Here is a 10,434-nt window from a genome sequence, read left to right on the forward strand (position 1 = left end):
ATGTTTTACCTGATTCCTGATATTCACGGTACACTCGTGAAATGGTCGTACGCCAGTCTTAAAAATGGGCATATATTCGATGCCGCAAGAAACCTATAAAAACAAGTGCACATAAAAAGTGCACTACGCTGTTGTCCTTTCGTGTTGTACTGATGGTACTAAACTTAACCCAGTGATCATTTTCAACGGCAAAACAATCGTTTTGTTGTTCACTTACATATCAAGGGTTCGATGGACGAGGGTGGTATAAAATTGAGGATTACCAGTGTGTGGGAGAGAAGAAAGGTGCTTTATGAAAAAGAGTTCTCTGCTTGTGCTAGATCTGTCTAGTAGCCATTTGAAAAATTGTGCGGAGTAGAAACTGAGACAGGGAAATACAGAGCTTGCTGTATTCCGGGAGGATTTACATCACAATTGCAACCTCCAAATCTCTCGACATATAAACCATTTAAAGTGTATATGAGAGAGGAATGGAACACATGGATGATGGTCGAAACCGAACATGAATTCACCCCGAAGGAAGCTATAAACAAAGAAGTGTGTCAGTGGATAAAACAGTCGTGGTGTAGAGTGAGAGAAGCCATAATCGTTAAATCTTTCAAGAATTGTGGCATAAATAACGCTTTTGATGGCAATGAAGACCACCTAATATATGAAGAGGACGACGATGACGGCGAAGAGGAAAAACAAAAAGGAAGTTCAGAAGACGTTTTTCAGGGATTTTAAAAGTCAGCTCGGATTTATAAACTAAGAATTTTTTAAATCTGGCTTTCAGTCTAACAATAAAAATAATAAAAATGTTATTTTTTTAAAAATTCTTAAAAATTAAGGCGCGTCTTTTAGTCAGTAGCGTCTTACAAGCCGTAAAACACAGTAATTCTGTGGGCCTTCGGAGGCCTCCTGGGACAGGGGTATAATACATAATTAGATTGTAATAAATCTTACTTGAGTTTCGCTAATGGATTGCGCGCAGGTGGTTTCTTTCGTTTTATACATAGTGTCCAAACATTTTGGGTCAAATTGTAACAGGTGATAGTGGGTCCACAACCGATTATATTGAAATGGGGAACCAATGGTCGGAAATGCATATTTATTGTGTTATGGACACACACAGCGTACACCGCATAACAACAACGTAGCACATAGATAACTGCTCACAACGACGAACGCCGGTCTCGATGCATGTACTGCAACGGGGCATGCAGTTGCGTCGCACTCTCTTAAAGACCCTGGGTGTCTGTTGCAGACCGGAACAGACAGCGGGTGATAAACAGCGCACACCCCTTGCCACCAAACAGGTACTGTACACATCTTAACTCAAAGCACGTGTGTCATGTGCCGACCGCATGCATCACATCGGTGCCTTAAACTGTGCCGCACGCACACCACTATCCCTGGTGTCAGGTGCCCATTCATCACGACGGAGCACCAGCCCACTTCGATGCTCATGTCCGCGAGCACCTGAACAGCATGTACCTTCACCGTTGGATTGGAAGAGGAGTTCCTGTTCTATGGCCAGCACTATCGCCGGATCTCACACTTCTGGACTTTTTGCCCGGGGGTACGTTGCTAGCGTCTAAGATACCTGTCTCCCGGTACAACAGACACCAGGGTCTCTGACAGAGCGCGGCAGAAATTCATGCGCCGTTGCCATGCATGCAGTGAGACTGGCGGCCATCCCATTGAACAATTTCTACGAGGGGCGTTTGAAAAGTCCGTTCAAAGTCCGAGAGATGGCACAACCAGCGCGTATCGAGGTCATGTTTAGTTACTAGCAACTTTGGAAAGCACGCACAGCAAGTTTCAGCCATATTGGTCTATTTCTTTGTGTTTGGCCTTTGTGTGAACCAAGGAAGTCGAGTGTCAAAAAATGGACGAAAAAGAATTTCGTGTGGTGATTAAACATTACTTTATGAAAGGCAAAACGCCTCAGGAGACTAGCTTGATAAACATTACGGTGACACTCTACCTTCGACTAGAACAGTTTATAAGCGGTTTCCATATGGGCACAAGTGATGCTGAACCTTCTGGTCGCCCTGTGGAGGTTACGACTCCAGAAATAATTGATAAAATCCATGATATGGTGATCGATGACAGAGGAGTTAAGGTGCGTGAGATTGCTGGTGTTGTGGGCACCTCGAATGAACGGGTACATAATATTTTGCATAAACATTTGGACATGAGAAAGCTATACGCAAGATGGGTTCCGCGACTGCTCACGCTTGACCAAAAACGGAATCGTGTTAAGTGTTGCAAGGATGGTTTGCAGCTGTCCAGGAAGAATCCGCAGGACTTTAAGCGTCGTTTCGTCAGTGTGGATGAAACACGGATACCTTACTGTACTCCTGAGACCAAAGAACAAAATACACTCCTGGAAATGGAAAAAACAACACATTGACACCGGTGTGTCAGACCCACCATACTTGCTCCGGACACTGCGAGAGGGCTGTACAAGCAATGATCACACGCACGGCACAGCGGACACACCAGGAACCGCGGTGTTGGCCGTCGAATGGCGCTAGTTGCGCAGCATTTGTGCACCGCCGCCGTCAGTGTCAGCCAGTTTGCCGTGACATACGGAGCTCCATCGCAGTCTTTAACACTGGTAGCATGCCGCGACAGCGTGGACGTGAACCGTATGTGCAGTTGACGGACTTTGAGCGAGGGCGTATAGTGGGCATGCGGGAGGCCGGGTGGACGTACCGCCGAATTGCTCAATACGTGGGGCGTGAGGTCTCCACAGTACATCGATGTTGTCGCCAGTGGTCGGCGGAAGGTGCACGTGCCCGTCGACCTGGGACCGGACCGCAGCGACGCACGGATGCACGCCAAGACCGTAGGATCCTACGCAGTGCCGTAGGGGACCGCACCGCCCCTTCCCAGCAAATTAGGGACACTGTTGCTCCTGGGGTATCGGCGAGGACCATTCGCAACCGTCTCCATGAAGCTGGGCTACGGTCCCGCACACCGTTAGGCCGTCTTCCGCTCACGCCCCAACATCGTGCAGCCCGCCTCCAGTGGTGTCGCGACAGGCGTGAATGGAGGGACGAATGGAGACGTGTCGTCTTCAGCGATGAGAGTCGCTTCTGCCTTGGTGCCAATGATGGTCGTATGCGTGTTTGGCGCCGTGCAGGTGAGCGCCACAATCAGGACTGCATACGACCGAGGCACACAGGGCCAACACCCGGCATCATGGTGTGGGGAGCGATCTCCTACACTGGCCGTACACCACTGGTGATCGTCGAGGGGACACTGAATAGTGCACGGTACATCCAAACCGTCATCGAACCCATCTTTCTACCATTCCTAGACCGGCAAGGGAACTTGCTGTTCCAACAGGACAATGCACGTCCGCATGTATCCCGTGCCACTCAACGTGCTCTAGAAGGTGTAAGTCAACTGCCCTGGCCAGCAAGATCTCCGGATCTGTTCCCCATTGAGCATGTTTGGGACTGGATGAAGCGTTGTCTCACGCGGTCTGCACGTCCAGCACGAACGCTGGTCCAACTGAGGCGCCAGGTGGAAATGGCATGGCAAGACGTTCCACAGGACTACATCCAGCATCTCTACGATCGTCTCCATGGGAGAATAGCAGCCTGCATTGCTGCGAAAGGTGGATATACACTGTACTAGTGCCGACATTGTGCATGCTCTGTTGCCTGTGTCTATGTGCCTGTGGTTCTGTCAGTGTGATCATGTGATGTATCTGACCCCAGGAATGTGTCAATAAAGTTTCCCCTTCCTGGGACAATGAATTCACGGTGTTCTTATTTCAATTTCCAGGAGTGTATAAACAGTGGGTTACCAATGGAGAATCTGCACCAAAAAAGGCGAAGACCATTCCTTCGGCCAGAAAGAATATGGCGACTGTCTTTTGGGATTCGCAAAGAATAATCTTCATCGACAATCTGGAAAAAGATAAAACTATCGCAGGTGCATATTATTCATCGTTATTGGTCCGTCTGAAACCGAGCTGCAAGAAAAACGCCGGCGATTGGTCCGCAAAAAAAGTCCTTTTCCATCACGACAATGCACCAGCAAACATCTCAGCAGTTGTGGTTGCAAAATTAATGGAAATAGAATTCCAACTCGTTTCACGTTCCCCCTACTCTCCAGATTTGGCTCCAACGGACTTCTATTTGTTCCCCAATATCAAGAAAAGGCTGGTGGGACAAAGATTTTATTCAAACGAGGAGGTGATTGCAGCAACTAATAGCTATTTTGGAGACTTGGACAATTGCTATTGTTCGGAAGGGATCAACAAATTAGAACAGCGTTGGACGAAGTGTAAAAGTCTAAAAGGAGACTGTTGTTGTTGTGGTCTTCAGTCCTGAGGCTGGTTTGATGCAGCTCTCCATGCTACTCTATCCTGTGCAAGCTTCTTCATCTCCCAGTACCTACTGCAACCTACATCCTTCTGAATCTGCTTAGTGCATTCATCTCTTGGTCTCCCTCTACGATTTTTACCCTCCACGCTGCCCTCCAATACTAAATTGGTGATCCCTTGATGCCTCAGAACATGTCCTACCAACCGATCCCTTCTTCTGGTCAATTCGTGCCACAAACTTCTCTTCTCCCCAATCCTATTCAATACTTCCTCATTAGTTATGTGATCTACCCATCTAATCTTCAGCATTCTTCTGTAGCACCACATTTCGAAAGTTTCTATTCTCTTCTTGTCCAAACTATTTATCGTCCATGTTTCACTTCCATACATGGCTACACTCCATACGAATACTTTCAGAAATGACTTCCTGACACTTAAATCAATACTGGATGTTAACAAATTTCTCTTCTTCAGAAACACTTTCCTTGTCATTGCCAGCCTACATTTTATATCCTCTCTACTTCGACCATCATCAGTTATTTTGCTCCCCAAATAGCAAAACTCCTTTACTAGTTTAAGTGCCTCATTTCCTAATCTAATTCCCTCAGCATCACCCGACTTAATTAGACTACATTCCATTATCCTCGTTTTCCTTTTGTTGATGTTCATCTTATATCCTCCTTTCAAGACACTGTCCATTCCATTCAACTGCTCTTCCAAGTCCTTTGCTGTCTCTGACAGAATTACAATGTCATCGGCGAACCTCAAAGTTTTTATTTCTTCTCCCTGAATTTTATTACCTACTCCGAATTTTTCTTTTGTTTCCTTTACTGCTTGCTCAATATACAGATTGAACAACATCGGGGAGAGGCTACAACCCTGTCTTACTCCCTTCCCAACCACTGCTTCCCTTTCATGTCCCTCGACTCTTATAACTGCCATCTGGTTTCTGTACAAATTGTAAATAGCCTTTCGCTCCCTGTATTTTACCCCTGCCACCTTTAGAATTTGAAAGAGAGTATTCCAGTCAACATTGTCAAAAGCTTTCTCTAAGTCTACAAATGGTAGAAACGTAAATTTGCCTTTCCTTAATCTTTCTTCTAAGATAAGTCGTAAGGTCAGTATTGCCTCACGTGTCCCAGTGTTTCTACGGAATCCAAACTGATCTTCCCCGAGGTTGGCTTCTACTAGTTTTTCCATTCGTCTGTAAAGATTTCGTGTTAGTATTTTGCAGCTGTGACTTATGAAAAGGAGACTATGTTGAAAAATATAAAAGGTTTACCCCAAACACGTAAGTAGTTTTTATTGTTACATGGACCTTTCAAACGCCCCCCCCCCCCCCGTATGAGGTACGCTGTTGTTATACGGTGTAGACTGTGTATGTCCATAACACAATAAATATGCACCTCCGACCATTGGTTCCCTATCTCAGTATGACCGGTCGTGGATCCACTATAACCTGTATATTATAGAATTGGGAGTAGGTAGAATGGTGCAATTTGCACCATAATGACCACACACATCTGAAGTTATTCAGGTTGTGGACGAAAGTATCCCCCCACCCCCGCCTCCCTCAGACCAAATTTGACACACAAATCTAGCGGAAACCTGTTTTTCTTTCCTTTTTTGGGCTTTGTGAAGAATTTTTGAATATCGCTTAGATATCACGTGTGCTACATATGGTGCACACATTGAACACCATTAAACAGCTACTGTGACAATTAGGTCTGTATATTATGTCGCAAACCGTATCTTCCTACCTACATATCCCCATTTTTTAAATATACTTGATCAAAGTTGTAAAATTCATTTTCGGACACTGTGTTTTCCGTACTTTTTGTTGAGAACAATGAGAAGCTGCTAGCAATAGATAATCGCATGCACGTCGCCGCAGCCCCGCCCACCAGACAATTCAACGTTTTAAATGTCATTTCTCTTCTGCTCATGGAGTTGTGATTCAAGTTCGTATTCATTACTGCAGATAAGTACTACGTTTGGACATAAAAATGTCTGTAATGCGTTTTCACAAATCCTTGTCACTTTACTGTGTAATTTATATCACAGCAGCTTATCGCTATGAGGCACGCACACTGGCGTTGTCAGCACAGAAAGACAAACGAGGAAACATGCCTAATCTCACGTCCCCGCTCCCCGCGATACACTGTGGCCGTCGGCAAAGTTATCGTCGACAGACTATGTGTGTCCGGGAAAATAGTGCGATTAGACCCGAATGCCGGGCGTTTTAAAAGTCTATCTGTGGCGTCTGCGTTTTAAGGCCTACTCACACATCACTTGCGGAAACCCTTCACTGTCCACACTACCAGCGAATGGCTTGGGCTTTATACACTCCTGGAAATGGAAAAAAGAACACATTGACACCGGTGTGTCATACCCACCATACTTGCTCCGGACACTGCGAGAGGGCTGTACAAGCAATGATCACACGCACGGCACAGCGGACACACCAGGAACCGCGGTGTTGGCCGTCAAATGGCGCTAGCTGCGCAACATTTGTGCACCGCCGCCGTCAGTGTCAGCCAGTTTGCCGTGGCATACGGAGCTCCATCGCAGTCTTTAACACTGGTAGCATGCCCCGACAGCGTGGACGTGAACCGTATGTGCAGTTGACGGACTTTGAGCGAGGGCGTATAGTGGGCATGTGGGAGGCCGGGTGGACGTACCGCCGAATTGCTCAACACGTGGGGCGTGAGGTCTCCACAGTACATCGATGTTGTCGCCAGTGGTCGGCGGAAGGTGCACGTGCCCGTCGACCTGGGACCGGACCGCAGCGACGCACGGATGTACGCCAAGACCGTAGGATCCTACGCGGTGCCGTAGGGGACCGCACAGCCACTTCCCAGCAAATTAGGGACACTGTTGCTCCTGGGGTATCGGCGAGGACCATTCGCAACCGTCTCCATGAAGCTGGGCTACAGTCCCGCACACCGTTAGGCCGTCTTCCGCTCACGCCCCAACATCGTGCAGCCCGCCTCCAGTGGTGTCGCGACAGGCGTGAATGGAGGGACGAATGGAGACGTGTCGTCTTCAGCGATGAGAGTCGCTTCTGCCTTGGTGCCAATGATGGTCGTATGCGTGTTTAGCGCCGTGCAGGTGAGCGCCACAATCAGGACTGCATACGACTGAGGCACACAGGGCCAACACCCGGCATCATGGTGTGGGGAGCGATCTCCTACACTGGCCGTACACCACTGGTGATCGTCGAGGGGACACTGAATAGTGCACGGTATATCCAAACCGTCATCGAACCCATCGTTCTACCATTCCTAGACCGGCAAGGGAACTTGCTGTTCCAACAGGACAATGCACGTCCGCATGTATCCCGTGCCACCCAACGTGCTCTAGAAGGTGTAAGTCAACTACCCTGGTCAGCAAGATCTCCGGATCTGTCCCCCATTGAGCATGTTTGGGACTGGATGAAGCGTCGTCTCACGTGGTCTGCACGTCCAGCACGAACGCTGGTCCAACTGAGGCGCCAGGTGGAAATGGCATGGCAAGCCGTCCCACAGGACTACATCCAGCATCTCTACGATCGTCTCCATGGGAGAATAGCAGCCTGCATTGCTGCGAAAGGTGGATATACACTGTACTAGTGCCGACATTGTGCATGCTCTGTTGCCTGTGTCTATGTGCCTGTGGTTCTGTCAGTGTGATCATGTGATGTATCTGACCCCAGGAATGTGTCAATAAAGTTTCCCCTTCCTGGGACAATGAATTCACGGTGTTCTTATTTCAATTTCCAGGAGTGTATATGCACATAACCTACGGCAAGTGTCTTCTGTCTTCTACATTGTCTACGGCATTTCAATAAGCTTTCTTCAAGAGGCACGGGAACCCACGTCGCCGTTTTCGCTTCCTTCCTCCTTGTGATACGTTTCGACAAATCTTATCTTTCTGCTTCAGGATTGTCGATAGCGTGGATGAGAGAATCCTGAAACCATTCGCTACGTTCTTTTCATTTTGTTTCAGTTCAAGTCCCACAGGCTATATAATCAACTTATCTGCGAAAGACTTTGAAGTCATTTCTGCAAGTGATTAATGTACTGTAGTACAAAGGAGTGTCACAGAAAGTTGAATACTGAAACAATTATCTGAATGACTAACGAAACAGTTCGAACAACCGATTGTTACATAGCCGCTTAATTCGTGTCATAATAACAACCGCTTAGCTTTATCGAGCAAGACACATAGGTTTTCTTCGATTCAAGCACCCATCTTGTATCTTAAAATGTTGCATTTTTACTAAAGCATTGTAAATTTTACTTCTCCATATTATATTCGAAGGAAATTATTATCTGTAGTTTATGCACTAGTTAATTACAATTATGTTTCCCAATGGTCGTGTGACTAGGGCCTCCCGTCGGGTAGACCGTTCGCTGGGTGCAAGTCTTCCGATTTGATGCCACTTCGACGACTTCCGCGTCGATGGGGATGAAACGATGATGATTAGGACAACACAACACCCAGTCCCTGAGCGGAAAAAATCTCCGACCCAGCCGGGAATCGAAACCAGGCCCTTAGGATTGACATTCTGTCAAGCTGGCCACTCAGCTACCGGGGGCAGACTTTCCCAATGGTATGTCCCGTACAATACAAGTACGAAATATCCTGTTTTACATCCCATATTGACAACAACAGATTGGCAGGAACCGCGACCTTGTATCAACTGAAATCGTAAATTTTGCAAAGTTTTGGTAATCTAGGGTTAAAGATATGATTCGTGTCCGACTCGTGGAGTGACCTTAAAATATTCAACACCGGATGTGGAATAAAACAGCAAAAAACTGGATAAAGTTTTGGAATACATAGAGACGGCAGAAAATCAATGAACATTGGGTAAATTACCAAGCTGGCATCCCCTATAATGAGAAAGTTGACGTCTTAGCGGAGCAAGCTGCATCAATAGGAACCGTCGTCGATTTTAAATTGCCGTATATGACTGCTTACGTGAGGTCAAGGTATACTTTAAAGGCAAGAGACGTGGAACGTGTCACAACAAAAAAAAAAAAGGTGGATATAATGCGGCATTACATCTTCAGTTTCTTATGTTGCCCTTATAGCATTATGAAAATATACCTCAACATCCCCAGAAATTTGGCTAGTGAGATTCGTGTTCAACCTCTATAAGCGAACTCCGCAATGATTGGTAATTTTTATGTGAACCCACTCTATGTTTAATTTTTATAGTACTTTCCACGAAACTTTTTTGACTATTACGTGTATAAGGATGATCGATAGTTTAAAAACTTATGCAAAGTTAGTTAGGAAAATCAGGTGTTGAGTCCGTTACGGAAAACGAGGTAGGCGCGTAATGTGTGCGCGCCAACAAGGGAAATACCTCGTCTCGCACGTCTAAAACAGAATGGAAGCAATCATGAAACTTTTTTTTTTTTTTGAGCCATCAGTGTTCTGATTGGTTTGATGCGGTCCACAACGAATTCCTCTCCTGCGCCAACCTCTTCATTTCAGAGTAGCACTTACATGAAACGTCCTCAATTATTTGCCGACAACCTTGTCGTCTTGGATATTAATAAATTGCTTCAGCTGTATTTTTTCCTTTATTATTAGATGATTGCCGGTTTCGTGGCACTTAACCATATCTTCAAGTGAACGTATAACTAAAACACTAGAGCTAAAAACCTCGGAAGTTTGTATCCAACATTCGTTGTCTGTCATAACAAAACGCGGTGAGTCTCAGAATAATACAGCCGGATTCCAGTGTGGTGAATGGGTCCGCTTCTCCGGTCTATACGCAATCACGAACAGGAAATGCAGCAGCGTGCTGTGTCACACTGAAGGAAACAAAGTAAACAGCTTGCCTGTAGATAGCTCGCGCAATGCGGGACACCAAAGGACCACCGATCGATCATCCGGCCGCGCCATGAAACCGGTAGTGATGTAATAATAAAGGACAAAATGAAGCGGTTTATTAATACTCAAGATGACGTACACTATTTGTTGGACATATTCCAATCCCCATTTTTCCCCTACAAGTTTTATGTCTACAGCTCCCTGTGGTCTGTGGAAGCTATTCCCGGATGCTTTAACACATGCCCTATCATTTTGTTCCTTCTTATTGTCAATGTATT

Source organism: Schistocerca serialis, chromosome 2 (assembly GCF_023864345.2).
Source record: "Schistocerca serialis cubense isolate TAMUIC-IGC-003099 chromosome 2, iqSchSeri2.2, whole genome shotgun sequence".
NCBI classification, from domain to species: domain Eukaryota; kingdom Metazoa; phylum Arthropoda; class Insecta; order Orthoptera; family Acrididae; genus Schistocerca; species Schistocerca serialis.